Consider the following 13,451-nt stretch of genomic DNA (forward strand, 5'->3'; position numbering starts at 1 on the left):
GCAGAGGCTTAGCACACACCCATGTGCTTGCCATGTATAGTCATGCACAGTAATTAGAAGCGAGTGGGGTTTTCAGGTTTAAGTCTGTAATGCAAATACATTCAGCATCACTAAGGCTGGTTGCCCCTGCTGGAGTGTAGGCAGTCACAGAGAATACACACGGTGGTGGTCTGAAAAAAAAACAGCTTGGACATGTGCATTTAAATAAATTTAAAAAAAAGGTTTCAGAATGTGTCAGTCTGTAAAAGTGATTTCAAAGTGTAAAAAGAGATTTTCACTTGGCCCAAAAAAAAAAGAGCAGTAAGTGTGCTTTCAAATTGGCAAAGAAATTTCGTTTTGGCACTAATGTGAAAACATGACTCTGTGTGCATAGAAGAATTATAGGCAGAAATGTATTGCGTCTTGCTCTGGTGATTTCACAGTTGCAGTAGATGGAAAAGAGGAGCGAATTTTTGGGGGAAGAAGCAGAGGCTTAGCACACACCCATGTGCTTGCCATGTATAGTCATGCACAGTAATTAGAAGCGAGTGGGGTTTTCAGGTTTAAGTCTGTAATGCAAATACATTCAGCATCACTAAGGCTGGTTGCCCCTGCTGGAGTGTAGGCAGTCACAGAGAATACACACGGTGGTGGTCTGAAAAAAAAACAGCTTGGACATGTGCATTTAAATAAATTTAAAAAAAAGGTTTCAGAATGTGTCAGTCTGTAAAAGTGATTTCAAAGTGTAAAAAGAGATTTTCACTTGGCCCGAAAAAAAAAGAGCAGTAAGTGTGCTTTCAAATTGGCAAAGAAATTTCGTTTTGGCACTAATGTGAAAACATGACTCTGTGTGCATAGAAGAATTATAGGCAGAAATTTATTGCGTCTTGCTCTGGTGATTTCACAGTTGCAGTAGATGGAAAAGAGGAGCGAATTTTTGGGGGAAGAAGCAGAGGCTTAGCACACACCCATGTGCTTGCCATGTATAGTCATGCACAGTAATTAGAAGCGAGTGGGGTTTTCAGGTTTAAGTCTGTAATGCAAATACATTCAGCATCACTAAGGCTGGTTGCCCCTGCTGGAGTGTAGGCAGTCACAGAGAATACACACGGTGGTGGTCTGAAAAAAAAAAACAGCTTGGACATGTGCATTTAAATAAATTTAAAAAAAAGGTTTCAGAATGTGTCAGTCTGTAAAAGTGATTTCAAAGTGTAAAAAGAGATTTTCACTTGGCCCGAAAAAAAAAGAGCAGTAAGTGTGCTTTCAAATTGGCAAAGAAATTTCGTTTTGGCACTAATGTGAAAACATGACTCTGTGTGCATAGAAGAATTATAGGCAGAAATTTATTGCGTCTTGCTCTGGTGATTTCACAGTTGCAGTAGATGGAAAAGAGGAGCGAATTTTTGGGGGAAGAAGCAGAGGCTTAGCACACACCCATGTGCTTGCCATGTATAGTCATGCACAGTAATTAGAAGCGAGTGGGGTTTTCAGGTTTAAGTCTGTAATGCAAATACATTCAGCATCACTAAGGCTGGTTGCTCCTGCTGGAGTGTAGGCAGTCACAGAGAATAAACACGGTGGTGGTCTGAAAAAAAAACAGCTTGGACATGTGCATTTAAATAAATTTAAAAAAAAGGTTTCAGAATGTGTCAGTCTGTAAAAGTGATTTCAAAGTGTAAAAAGAGATTTTCACTTGGCCCAAAAAAAAAAGAGCAGTAAGTGTGCTTTCAAATTGGCAAAGAAATTTCGTTTTGGCACTAATGTGAAAACATGACTCTGTGTGCATAGAAGAATTATAGGCAGAAATTTATTGCGTCTTGCTCTGGTGATTTCACAGTTGCAGTAGATGGAAAAGAGGAGCGAATTTTTGGGGGAAGAAGCAGAGGCTTAGCACACACCCATGTGCTTGCCATGTATAGTCATGCACAGTAATTAGAAGCGAGTGGGGTTTTCAGGTTTAAGTCTGTAATGCAAATACATTCAGCATCACTAAGGCTGGTTGCCCCTGCTGGAGTGTAGGCAGTCACAGAGAATACACACGGTGGTGGTCTGAAAAAAAAACAGCTTGGACATGTGCATTTAAATAAATTTAAAAAAAAGGTTTCAGAATGTGTCAGTCTGTAAAAGTGATTTCAAAGTGTAAAAAGAGATTTTCACTTGGCCCAAAAAAAAAAGAGCAGTAAGTGTGCTTTCAAATTGGCAAAGAAATTTCGTTTTGGCACTAATGTGAAAACATGACTCTGTGTGCATAGAAGAATTATAGGCAGAAATTTATTGCGTCTTGCTCTGGTGATTTCACAGTTGCAGTAGATGGAAAAGAGGAGCGAATTTTTGGGGGAAGAAGCAGAGGCTTAGCACACACCCATGTGCTTGCCATGTATAGTCATGCACAGTAATTAGAAGCGAGTGGGGTTTTCAGGTTTAAGTCTGTAATGCAAATACATTCAGCATCACTAAGGCTGGTTGCCCCTGCTGGAGTGTAGGCAGTCACAGAGAATACACACGGTGGTGGTCTGAAAAAAAAAAACAGCTTGGACATGTGCATTTAAATAAATTTAAAAAAAAGGTTTCAGAATGTGTCAGTCTGTAAAAGTGATTTCAAAGTGTAAAAAGAGATTTTCACTTGGCCCAAAAAAAAAAGAGCAGTAAGTGTGCTTTCAAATTGGCAAAGAAATTTCGTTTTGGCACAAATGTGAAAACATGACTCTGTGTGCATAGAAGAATTATAGGCAGAAATTTATTGCGTCTTGCTCTGGTGATTTCACAGTTGCAGTAGATGGAAAAGAGGAGCGAATTTTTGGGGGAAGAAGCAGAGGCTTAGCACACACCCATGTGCTTGCCATGTATAGTCATGCACAGTAATTAGAAGCGAGTGGGGTTTTCAGGTTTAAGTCTGTAATGCAAATACATTCAGCATCACTAAGGCTGGTTGCCCCTGCTGGAGTGTAGGCAGTCACAGAGAATACACACGGTGGTGGTCTGAAAAAAAAAAACAGCTTGGACATGTGCATTTAAATAAATTTAAAAAAAAGGTTTCAGAATGTGTCAGTCTGTAAAAGTGATTTCAAAGTGTAAAAAGAGATTTTCACTTGGCCCGAAAAAAAAAGAGCAGTAAGTGTGCTTTCAAATTGGCAAAGAAATTTCGTTTTGGCACTAATGTGAAAACATGACTCTGTGTGCATAGAAGAATTATAGGCAGAAATTTATTGCGTCTTGCTCTGGTGATTTCACAGTTGCAGTAGATGGAAAAGAGGAGCGAATTTTTGGGGGAAGAAGCAGAGGCTTAGCACACACCCATGTGCTTGCCATGTATAGTCATGCACAGTAATTAGAAGCGAGTGGGGTTTTCAGGTTTAAGTCTGTAATGCAAATACATTCAGCATCACTAAGGCTGGTTGCCCCTGCTGGAGTGTAGGCAGTCACAGAGAATACACACGGTGGTGGTCTGAAAAAAAAAAACAGCTTGGACATGTGCATTTAAATAAATTTAAAAAAAAGGTTTCAGAATGTGTCAGTCTGTAAAAGTGATTTCAAAGTGTAAAAAGAGATTTTCACTTGGCCCGAAAAAAAAAGAGCAGTAAGTGTGCTTTCAAATTGGCAAAGAAATTTCGTTTTGGCACTAATGTGAAAACATGACTCTGTGTGCATAGAAGAATTATAGGCAGAAATGTATTGCGTCTTGCTCTGGTGATTTCACAGTTGCAGTAGATGGAAAAGAGGAGCGAATTTTTGGGGGAAGAAGCAGAGGCTTAGCACACACCCATGTGCTTGCCATGTATAGTCATGCACAGTAATTAGAAGCGAGTGGGGTTTTCAGGTTTAAGTCTGTAATGCAAATACATTCAGCATCACTAAGGCTGGTTGCCCCTGCTGGAGTGTAGGCAGTCACAGAGAATACACACGGTGGTGGTCTGAAAAAAAAAACAGCTTGGACATGTGCATTTAAATAAATTTAAAAAAAAGGTTTCAGAATGTGTCAGTCTGTAAAAGTGATTTCAAAGTGTAAAAAGAGATTTTCACTTGGCCCGAAAAAAAAAGAGCAGTAAGTGTGCTTTCAAATTGGCAAAGAAATTTCGTTTTGGCACTAATGTGAAAACATGACTCTGTGTGCATAGAAGAATTATAGGCAGAAATTTATTGCGTCTTGCTCTGGTGATTTCACAGTTGCAGTAGATGGAAAAGAGGAGCGAAGTTTTGGGGGAAGAAGCAGAGGCTTAGCACACACCCATGTGCTTGCCATGTATAGTCATGCACAGTAATTAGAAGCGAGTGGGGTTTTCAGGTTTAAGTCTGTAATGCAAATACATTCAGCATCACTAAGGCTGGTTGCCCCTGCTGGAGTGTAGGCAGTCACAGAGAATACACACGGTGGTGGTCTGAAAAAAAAACAGCTTGGACATGTGCATTTAAATAAATTTAAAAAAAAGGTTTCAGAATGTGTCAGTCTGTAAAAGTGATTTCAAAGTGTAAAAAGAGATTTTCACTTGGCCCAAAAAAAAAAGAGCAGTAAGTGTGCTTTCAAATTGGCAAAGAAATTTCGTTTTGGCACTAATGTGAAAACATGACTCTGTGTGCATAGAAGAATTATAGGCAGAAATTTATTGCGTCTTGCTCTGGTGATTTCACAGTTGCAGTAGATGGAAAAGAGGAGCGAATTTTTGGGGGAAGAAGCAGAGGCTTAGCACACACCCATGTGCTTGCCATGTATAGTCATGCACAGTAATTAGAAGCGAGTGGGGTTTTCAGGTTTAAGTCTGTAATGCAAATACATTCAGCATCACTAAGGCTGGTTGCCCCTGCTGGAGTGTAGGCAGTCACAGAGAATACACACGGTGGTGGTCTGAAAAAAAAACAGCTTGGACATGTGCATTTAAATAAATTTAAAAAAAAGGTTTCAGAATGTGTCAGTCTGTAAAAGTGATTTCAAAGTGTAAAAAGAGATTTTCACTTGGCCCGAAAAAAAAAGAGCAGTAAGTGTGCTTTCAAATTGGCAAAGAAATTTCGTTTTGGCACTAATGTGAAAACATGACTCTGTGTGCATAGAAGAATTATAGGCAGAAATTTATTGCGTCTTGCTCTGGTGATTTCACAGTTGCAGTAGATGGAAAAGAGGAGCGAATTTTTGGGGGAAGAAGCAGAGGCTTAGCACACACCCATGTGCTTGCCATGTATAGTCATGCACAGTAATTAGAAGCGAGTGGGGTTTTCAGGTTTAAGTCTGTAATGCAAATACATTCAGCATCACTAAGGCTGGTTGCCCCTGCTGGAGTGTAGGCAGTCACAGAGAATACACACGGTGGTGGTCTGAAAAAAAAAACCAGCTTGGACATGTGCATTTAAATAAATTTAAAAAAAAGGTTTCAGAATGTGTCAGTCTGTAAAAGTGATTTCAAAGTGTAAAAAGAGATTTTCACTTGGCCCGAAAAAAAAAGAGCAGTAAGTGTGCTTTCAAATTGGCAAAGAAATTTCGTTTTGGCACTAATGTGAAAACATGACTCTGTGTGCATAGAAGAATTATAGGCAGAAATTTATTGCGTCTTGCTCTGGTGATTTCACAGTTGCAGTAGATGGAAAAGAGGAGCGAATTTTTGGGGGAAGAAGCAGAGGCTTAGCACACACCCATGTGCTTGCCATGTATAGTCATGCACAGTAATTAGAAGCGAGTGGGGTTTTCAGGTTTAAGTCTGTAATGCAAATACATTCAGCATCACTAAGGCTGGTTGCTCCTGCTGGAGTGTAGGCAGTCACAGAGAATAAACACGGTGGTGGTCTGAAAAAAAAACAGCTTGGACATGTGCATTTAAATAAATTTAAAAAAAAGGTTTCAGAATGTGTCAGTCTGTAAAAGTGATTTCAAAGTGTAAAAAGAGATTTTCACTTGGCCCAAAAAAAAAAGAGCAGTAAGTGTGCTTTCAAATTGGCAAAGAAATTTCGTTTTGGCACTAATGTGAAAACATGACTCTGTGTGCATAGAAGAATTATAGGCAGAAATTTATTGCGTCTTGCTCTGGTGATTTCACAGTTGCAGTAGATGGAAAAGAGGAGCGAATTTTTGGGGGAAGAAGCAGAGGCTTAGCACACACCCATGTGCTTGCCATGTATAGTCATGCACAGTAATTAGAAGCGAGTGGGGTTTTCAGGTTTAAGTCTGTAATGCAAATACATTCAGCATCACTAAGGCTGGTTGCCCCTGCTGGAGTGTAGGCAGTCACAGAGAATACACACGGTGGTGGTCTGAAAAAAAAACAGCTTGGACATGTGCATTTAAATAAATTTAAAAAAAAGGTTTCAGAATGTGTCAGTCTGTAAAAGTGATTTCAAAGTGTAAAAAGAGATTTTCACTTGGCCCAAAAAAAAAAGAGCAGTAAGTGTGCTTTCAAATTGGCAAAGAAATTTCGTTTTGGCACTAATGTGAAAACATGACTCTGTGTGCATAGAAGAATTATAGGCAGAAATTTATTGCGTCTTGCTCTGGTGATTTCACAGTTGCAGTAGATGGAAAAGAGGAGCGAATTTTTGGGGGAAGAAGCAGAGGCTTAGCACACACCCATGTGCTTGCCATGTATAGTCATGCACAGTAATTAGAAGCGAGTGGGGTTTTCAGGTTTAAGTCTGTAATGCAAATACATTCAGCATCACTAAGGCTGGTTGCCCCTGCTGGAGTGTAGGCAGTCACAGAGAATACACACGGTGGTGGTCTGAAAAAAAAAAAACAGCTTGGACATGTGCATTTAAATAAATTTAAAAAAAAGGTTTCAGAATGTGTCAGTCTGTAAAAGTGATTTCAAAGTGTAAAAAGAGATTTTCACTTGGCCCAAAAAAAAAAGAGCAGTAAGTGTGCTTTCAAATTGGCAAAGAAATTTCGTTTTGGCACAAATGTGAAAACATGACTCTGTGTGCATAGAAGAATTATAGGCAGAAATTTATTGCGTCTTGCTCTGGTGATTTCACAGTTGCAGTAGATGGAAAAGAGGAGCGAATTTTTGGGGGAAGAAGCAGAGGCTTAGCACACACCCATGTGCTTGCCATGTATAGTCATGCACAGTAATTAGAAGCGAGTGGGGTTTTCAGGTTTAAGTCTGTAATGCAAATACATTCAGCATCACTAAGGCTGGTTGCCCCTGCTGGAGTGTAGGCAGTCACAGAGAATACACACGGTGGTGGTCTGAAAAAAAAAAACAGCTTGGACATGTGCATTTAAATAAATTTAAAAAAAAGGTTTCAGAATGTGTCAGTCTGTAAAAGTGATTTCAAAGTGTAAAAAGAGATTTTCACTTGGCCCGAAAAAAAAAGAGCAGTAAGTGTGCTTTCAAATTGGCAAAGAAATTTCGTTTTGGCACTAATGTGAAAACATGACTCTGTGTGCATAGAAGAATTATAGGCAGAAATTTATTGCGTCTTGCTCTGGTGATTTCACAGTTGCAGTAGATGGAAAAGAGGAGCGAATTTTTGGGGGAAGAAGCAGAGGCTTAGCACACACCCATGTGCTTGCCATGTATAGTCATGCACAGTAATTAGAAGCGAGTGGGGTTTTCAGGTTTAAGTCTGTAATGCAAATACATTCAGCATCACTAAGGCTGGTTGCCCCTGCTGGAGTGTAGGCAGTCACAGAGAATACACACGGTGGTGGTCTGAAAAAAAAAAACAGCTTGGACATGTGCATTTAAATAAATTTAAAAAAAAGAGCAGTTTGTGTGCATTCAAAATGGCAAAGAAATTTCGTTTTGTGACTATTGTGAAAAGAAATGTAGTAATATATTTAAATACAATAAAGGATTTTTTTTTTAGTTTTTTTCAGGTATTGCTGAAGAACAGTGAACAAAATTTAAGATGCCTACAAAATCTCGAGTTCAAAAAACGCTAAAAAAAAACTATATTTGAAGACAACTGGAGGACCAAAGTTAGTAGAAGATGCTGATGTTGGGAAAAAGAAAAAATCTTCTGGTAAGCAAAAAAAACAATTCCTAAACAAAATATTGAAAACAAACAAAAATGTACAAAATGTCTGTTCTCGGAAAAATGTAACAAAACCTACAGAACAGCAAAAAATTGAGGATTTAGTTAATGCAAATATACCTTCTGCAATTGAAAAGTTTAACATAAACAGAAAAACAGCATTTAAAGAGATACGTAGAAAAATGTTTCAGAGAAGAGTTATGTCCAATTTGATAAAGGATATAAAGAAATATAAGCAAAAGGTTAAATATTACAAGAGAAAAAAAGAAATTGAAGCCATTGCAGCAAAAGCATTAGAATTAAAAAGGAAACTATTCATATTAATTTTGAATAGGATGCGTACATTAGATAAAATGGTTAATGTACTGAAATCACAAAGCAAAAGCAAAAGAGTAGTGAACAGAACAAACTTTTGTAAAGTGTTTTTAGGAAAGTGGATGCATAGTTCAAGTAGTGAACCTTTTTTTAATGAAGAAAGCTATTTTCAAAGTAATAGTTTGCTGCATGCAGTTGACACCAGAGGTCGTTCATACGAAGTAAAAAATGGTTGCATAATGGAGAAGGAGATAATGGTTCCAAGAGATGAGGTACAAGTGATGGCAGATGAGGCAATGGGGAGACGTCCTAAAGCCCCAGTGTACACTTGGAATTGTAGTAGTATTTGCACTGTGCGTCAGGAATCTATTGACAGATTTCGAGAGTTTCTAAGAGAATATAGTAAAAAAAGTGTAAAACAAAAGATTAAGGTGCTTCAAAGTCTGGATCCATGCAGAGTGAGAGAGAATACTGGTTTGCAGGGTCATTCTCTTGCTTGTCTATCTAGAAAAGTGTGCAATAGTGTTTTCCATCATTTTAGGATGCTGGCTGTTCATCATACTGAAATGAGAAAGTTTGTGAGACGGTTGTATTTTGCCAAAAGTCCAGCAATACAGTTAAATGAATTGAATAGGGCTCTGTTCCGAGGAACGGTATCAGATGTAGAGAAGGTTGTTGATGAAATTCAGTTTTGTTACTTTGGTCCTGAACAAAACAGTGCAGAGAAGGACACAGTAAATGAGGCAGAAGTGGAAGAGAATGTAGAACCTTGTGTAAGTAAGACATTTAATGATCACATAACAAAATTTGCAATAGTCTCTAATGAAAGACCAAATGTTACTTGTATTTGTTGCCGCAGAACTCATTATAGAAAACAAACTAGGAATGTTGATCTCTACAGAAAGAGTGAAAATGAAGATAATTATAAGTGGATGGATTTTGCCACATATATATTTCTTGAAAATTGTTTTGAATTGGGTGAAGATCAGCGTATTTGTAAATACTGCTACAACAAGTTAGAGGAAAATAGAATGCCGACCAGAGCTGTACATAATAATTTAGAATTGGATGCTATTCCTGCTGAACTTTCTGAATTAAATACATATGAGTCTATACTCATTCAATGTGTTCATCCGTTCCAGACCATAGTACGTATGGAGCCCAAAACTGGTAAATTACCTCCTTCAGATTTACTGAGAGGTTTAAAAGGTAGAGTGGTGTATTTGCCCTTGGATTTGAAAAAAAATATGGAAACTATTGATGCAGATACTTTGGAAACTGAACCATTAATTATTCTGGTTAATGGTGTCCCTACAAAGAATAAGAAGATTTGGCAGGAGCTGGTAGATGTGCGGAAAGTACAAAGAGCAAATTTGTATTTGAAAAAAAATAACAAATGGTATGAATCAATTTATATAGAAGAAGAAGAAGAAGAAGAAGATTTACAAGGAGACACAGAAACACCAACTGGACAAATTGAAAAAGTGGACAAGTCAAAGGAAGAAGAAATTTATGAACATTTTAGCATACATCCTCTCCATTCGAAAGAAGTTATGGGAGACAATATTGATCTCTTTCAGATGAAGAAAGCAAAAGGAAATCCCGTGAGTGTATGGGAGGAGAGCTTGGAAGCTCGATGTTTTCCCCAGCTGTTTCCTAAAGGAAAAGGAGGACGATACGATGAACGTCCGGAACAGATTCCAGCTTCTGAGTATCGGACTACAAGACTATATGCTGAAGATCCCAGATTTCGACAAAGTATCCCTTATTTGTTCCATCTTTTATTTGAAAGCGACTTGTCTGCACTGTCTTATGCAGTAAATCACATTTTAAAAAGTGGAGTACATTTACAAAATGTGTCTGCTAAGGATTTTATGGAGAAAGTGCAGCACCGAGATGATCATTTGGAAACACAACTGATCAATCTGATGGCTTGTCAGCGTGGGACAAATGAATATTGGTACCGACGCCATGGTGAACTAAAATGCATGTTACGCAATTTAGGAACACCAACATGGTTCCTTACCCTAAGCTGCGCCGAGTACGCTTGGGATGATTTACTGGATTTTCTACGAGAGGCCAATTCAAACATTGAAAACATCGAATACAAGACAGCAGGAGAACTGTGCTCATTGGATCCGGTTAATGTTTGCAGATATTTCAATCATAGATTTGAGGCTATGATGTCCTTCATCTGCAATAAAAAAAATCCACCCCTTGGAGAAGTAGTGGATTTCTTTTGGAGAAAAGAGTACCAGGCAAGAGGTGCTCCTCATATTCATATGCTGCTGTGGATCAAGGATGCCCCAAAGTTTGGAACAGATACTGATGAAGCAGTGTTATCTTACATTGAAGAATATGCAACATGTGCTATACCTAAAAGCACAGAAGAGAACAAGTTAAAGGAGCAAGTTCTACGTTTCCAAAGTCATCGGTGTGGAAAATACTGTCGACGGAAATACAAGAGCAAAGAAAAATACTACACTAAATGTCGATTTGGATTTCCTAGACCTGTTCTTACAAATGGAAGAGTCAACAGTTTTATGTCAGCTGTGAGACATACTATCACAAGAAAATCACCTAAGAATACCTACAACCTTAAAAGAAAAGAAGAATCAAAAAATATAAATGACTACAACCCAGTCATTTTATCCATGTGGAACGCTAACATGGATATACAGTATGTTGCTGACAATTCCATTGCTGTTGCTCGATATGTAACGTCTTACATTACGAAATCAGAAAAAACAGAATTGAAGGAAATGTGGGAAGAGATTTCTCACGAGAAGACTGTCAGTAAGAAGCTGTACAGTTTCAGTTTGAAGATGTTATCGCATCGAGAAATTGGATCCTACGAATGTTCAGATAGGTTATCTTCTGCAAGTCTCTACTCGAAGTCAAGAAGAATAATTTGGGCAAGTTTAGGCCTTGCAGCAATGAGAAATCGGGTACTGAAATCTGTTGGAGAAATTGAATATTTGGCTGAGAATGACCCAGAAAGTACAGACATATTGAAAACAAACATGTTGGACACATATTATCCCAAGAGAAGTCATCATCTGGAGAACATGTGTCTCTATGAAGTGCTGCAGAACTACATTTATTCACGGAAAGCTGCAGAAGACATCAACAGTGGAAAATATAAAGTTGTTGGTGAAGAAGGATGTTTGGTGAAGCAAACCAAAGGAAGTTTGATAAATCACCGGAAGCTGAGTTGCGACACTACCGACAAGAAAGAATTTTACTACTTGGCTCTTTTACAGTTGTTTAAACCATGGCGTACAGAGGATGAACTACTGGGAGAATTCCAGAGCTATGAAGATTCTTTTAATGCTTGCAAAGACAGCATACAATGCAGTACATTCTCAACTTATCTGCAAATGTTAAATGAAGAAATTGAACAGGAAACTACAATTGCAGCAGAAATAGCTAGAGACAGTTCTCAGGACAGCCAAAGTTCAGGAACATACAGTCAAGATCCCCTAGGACAACCAATCGTTGAAAATGAAGCATCAATAGCCATGAATGAAGTGGAAACGGCTATGAATCAAGCTCAAGAAGAATTTATAGACTTAGAAAATTTGGAAAGACAACTGAATCAAGAGCAGCAACAAATTTATGAAGAGATCAAAAACAAAATTGATCACGGATTTCTACATATCAAAAAAGAGTGCTCATGCACATCATTTCATCCAATCAGGATGTATGTAAGCGGACAAGCTGGCACTGGAAAAAGTTTCCTAATTAAAGTCATCAGAAGCTACCTAAAGCAAAAAACGGATTCTACTTTGTCTTGTGTGGTTACTGCTCCAACTGGGTTAGCAGCATATAACATAAAAGGAATCACCTTACATCGTTTGCTAATGTTACCAGTGGAGCATGAGAACAAAATACAATTCAACAAGCTAACTGGAGAAGCATCCTTGGAAGTGTCAAGAGTATTGAAGAAGATGCAAGTTCTCATTATTGATGAGGTGAGCATGGTATCAAACTTAATGCTTGCCTTTGTGCATTTAAGAATGCAGCAAATTTTGAAGACAGACTATGACGTGTTATTTGGTGGAAAACACGTCATAGTTTTTGGGGATCTTTTGCAACTTACTCCAGTTAAAGGACAACCAGTGTTTAATACTGTGACACATGAAGACACGAAGAAGTCATTAGGAAGCATTGGAAATACAAATATTTGGTCCTTCTTTGAGTACAAGGAACTTACAACTAATATGAGGCAAGCAAACGATGAAGAATATGGAAGTATTCTGAAAGATATCAGAATTGGACTACTCACAGAAGTTGGCAAAAAAGCATTACAGAGTCGGCTGTTACATAACTTATTTCCAAAGGAAGAAATAGTTGCAGAGAAAATATACAAGAATATTGCAGAAAACAAAAGTGTCATCTGCTTAATGCCAACTCTACGTGAATGCTCAATATTTAATGAGGAGCTTTTGAAATTGGAAAATGAAGACATCAGGAAATTGGAAGCAGTGGACAAAATTGAGGATGGAAGAATTACTGTCACAGTAACAGGCAAACTGAAAAATAAATTGGACTCACTAGAGAAGAATATCTCCAAAACAGCAGGATTAGAAAAAAATCTATATGTTTGCATGAACTGTAGAGTGTTTTTAAGGAGAAATTTGGATGTTGAAAAAGGCTTAGTGAATGGAGCGATGGGAAGAGTTGTGGGTTTTATTAATTATCAGAAAAAAGATGGAATTGAATGTTTAAAAATAAAATTTGATCAGATAGAGGAAGTTAAAGACATTTGTCGTTGTTCAGTTCGTTTCATGCTTGTGAAAGACTTATATGTACGTAGGAAGCAGTTTCCGTTTTCACTAGCATATGCTGTAACTATCCACAAGTCTCAAGGATTGACTGTAGATTGTGCATTTGTGAACATTGGTTCAACTGTGTTCAAAGAAGGTATGGCATATGTAGCTTTGTCACGAGTCAAAACATTATCAGATTTATTCATGATTGACTTTGATGATTCAAAAGTTAGTGCTGATACAAACTGTGTAAAGGAGTATAATAGATTAAGAAGAAGCTATGCTCCTCATTTAGGTCAGTATCCTGTGTTGGAGAAACGTGTAGTTTCTCGTAAAAGGAGAAATGAGAATATCTGTAATGAAGATGTAGAGAAGAGGAAAAAAAAGAGGAGTGATGTAATTGCAAGCAAAAAGAATAAGGAAAATGAA

The 13,451-nt window shown here is 38.0% G+C and overlaps 1 protein-coding gene across 1 annotated transcript in view; it reads right to left on the reverse strand.

Moving 5' to 3' along the window:
* Nucleotides 1-13,451, reverse strand: part of LOC146813095 (putative DBH-like monooxygenase protein 2) — a 786,120-nt gene that overhangs the window by 246,920 nt on the left and 525,749 nt on the right. The gene's annotated exons all lie outside the window — the stretch shown is intronic.

Source organism: Triturus cristatus, chromosome 7, assembly GCF_964204655.1.
Source record: "Triturus cristatus chromosome 7, aTriCri1.1, whole genome shotgun sequence".
Classification (NCBI taxonomy): domain Eukaryota; kingdom Metazoa; phylum Chordata; class Amphibia; order Caudata; family Salamandridae; genus Triturus; species Triturus cristatus.